Source organism: Streptopelia decaocto (assembly GCF_964273445.1).
Source record: "Streptopelia decaocto genome assembly, chromosome: 21".
NCBI lineage: Eukaryota > Metazoa > Chordata > Aves > Columbiformes > Columbidae > Streptopelia > Streptopelia decaocto.
Genome location: NC_138676.1, coordinates 6084148 through 6086844, shown reverse-complemented (window position 1 = coordinate 6086844; position 2697 = coordinate 6084148). Strand labels below are relative to the sequence as shown.

At 53.8% G+C, this 2697-nt stretch overlaps 1 pseudogene across 1 annotated transcript; it reads right to left on the bottom strand.

Moving 5' to 3' along the window:
- Nucleotides 1–790: 790 nt before the first annotated feature.
- LOC309448658 (olfactory receptor 14J1-like) lies at nt 791–1723 on the bottom strand (annotated as a pseudogene). Its single transcript has one exon. The product of its transcript is annotated as an olfactory receptor 14J1-like (transcript).
- Between the last annotated feature and the right edge of the window lie 974 nt (nt 1724–2697).

Sequence of the window (2697 nt, the reverse complement as noted above, 5' to 3'; positions counted from 1 at the left end):
TGGCTGTGAGGGGCCAGTCCATGGTGATTGACCTGGGGCTCCTTCCATGGGGTGTCCAGTGCACAGGGGCACAGCCCAGCCCCTGCTCTGCTGGTCCTGCAGGTCTCTGGCAGGAGCCTGGCTGTGAGAGGACACTGCTGTGTGCCAGCCCTGCACACACACACTGTTCAGCTGCACACTGGGGTTTGAATCTGTGGGACACTTTTGTACTCATATGCTTGAAGACATAAACCATCATGCACTGCCCTGAGGAGATCACCTTTCTATCTGGAAAGGCTGTTGTGAGGCCAGCTCTGTCACAGCAGTGCCCATTGCCTGTCCCTGCCTGCGCCCACAGGACTGACACACAGCAGGACGGTGACCAAGCTGCCAGAGCACTCAGGCCTTGCACCAACACCAGGGATGAGAAGGAGAGTGTGGAGTGGAACCAGAACAGCTCTGGAAGACCAAGCGCTGCTGCTCCCTGGCAGGGCTGCCAGGTTGGACACGTTTCCCCTCCTCCCATCACAGGAACTGTCCCTGCAGCTCTAGAAAGGCCTTGGAGTTACAATGTCAGTAGAAAAAAAAAAAATTGTGGAAGATCCTTTTATTTTACTTAAACACAGAGAGCACGAATTCCTCACTGACACAGCCACTCAGTGAGAAAAAAAAAAAGCAGGCAGTGAATTACAAAGGGAATTAAAATATTTTCATAATAAACAAACACAAGGAGAAATAAAAAATACTGCACACAGGATGAACCTGTAATGAGTTAGACTATAACTCTTATGTAGAAGAAGTTAGAGACAGTTTATAGCTTCAGAAGAAATCCAGTCATCTGTTTCCTCAGAGCATCCTTGAGCTCCTGGTTCCTCATGCTGTAGATGAGGGGGTTCACTGCTGGAGGCACCACTGAGTACAGAAAGGACAAAACCAGGTCCAGGGATGGGGAGGAGATGGAGGGGGGCTTCAGCTTAGCAAACATGGCAGTGGTGAGGAACAGGGAGACCACGGCCAGGTGAGTGAGGCAGGTGGAAAAGGCTTTGTGCCGTCCCTGCTCAGAGGGGATCCTCAGCACGGCCCTCAAGATCTGCACATAGGACACCACAATGAACACAAAACAACCAAAAGCAAAAGAAAAGCTGACAACAAGAAACACAGCTTCCCTGAGGTAGGAGTGTGAGCAGGAGAGCTTGAGGATCTGGGGGATTGCACAGAAGAACTGGCCCAGGGCATTGCCCTTGCACAGGGGCAGTGAAAATGTATTGGCCGTGAGCAGCAGAGCATTGAGAAACCCAGTGGCCCAGGCAGCTGCTGCCATGTGGACACAAGCTCTGCTGCCCAGGAGGGTCCCGTAGTGCAGGGGTTTGCAGATGGCAACGTAGCGGTCGTACGACATGACTGTGAGGAGACAATATTCTGCTACTACCAAGAAGGTAAAGAGAAAGAGATGTGCGACACATCCTGTGTAGGAGATGTTCCTGGTGTCCTAGAAGGAATTGGCCATGGACTTGGGGACAGTGGTGGAGATGGAGCCCAGGTCGAGGAGGGCGAGGTTGAGCAGGAAGAAGTACATGGGGGTGTGGAGGTGCTGGTCCCAGGCTATGGTGGTGATGATGAGGCCGTTGCCCAGGAGGGCAGCCAGGTAGATGCCCAGGAAGAGCCAGAAGTGCAAGAGCTGCAGCTCCCGTGTGTCTGTGAACGGCAGGAGGAGGAACTGGGTGATGGAGCTGCTGTTGGACATTGGCTGCTGATGGTCATTACTGTGGAAACAGGAGAGCACGTTGACAAATCAGGACAGAGGTCTCCCAGAAAATCTCTTCCCCCCCTCAACCAACATCCCTCTTCCACTCCCACCTGTGCCACCGGATACAGAAATGCAAATTGTTCTCTCCTTTTTGGCAGCCCCTGTGGTCACCTCCCTGGCTGGAGCGTTGGTTTGTGCTTTCTGACTGCACTGTGAGGATCAGGGCCTCTCCCCGTGGGCTCCCAAGGAGTCAACCCTGCCCTACAGCACCAGGACCTGGGAGAGGGGGGGAGTTCTTGTGTTTATACATAATCATAATCTACTTATATCATAATCATAATTCACAATATCATGCCAGGGAAGCACTGGGATGTCCTAAAGCTGTTCTGGAACAGAATGGGCTCATTCCCCAGCCCCACACATCACACATTCCAGAGCCCCACAGGGCATGATGGGCTTAGGGACTTTGCTCCCACAGAGACATCTGCAAGGCAGGACTTGCAGCATCAGTATCTGATCTTCAGCTGAAAGCCCAACTGCAGAGAGTTTGAGGGAAGAACACAGGCAGCAGAGCCACCGAGTGGACAAGGAGACATGGCCCAGCGCTCCTGCTGAGAGAGAACAGGGACACACAGACAGGCCCTCAGGAGCTTCTCCTTCTTGGCAGCTGGGCTGCCAAGGAAGTGCCTCAGCTCAAGACACCACAGACCTGAGGACAGAAGCCGTGGTGGGTGGGAGAGGAGCCTGGCAGCACTGCTAAGGGGTAGACATCAACACTGCAGGGGATGGCAGTGAGGTGCTCAAGTTCCCCCTGTGATGTCACTTTTGGCAGAAGGTCCCTCTCTCCCCCTGCCCAGGTCTCCACTGCCTGGAGCTGTTCCTGCCGGGAGCTGTTTCTCTGTCCCCATGTCTCCTCCCCGTCACTGCTCTCAGTGTCAGTCTGTCCCACCCCCTGTGTGCTCAGCTCTTCC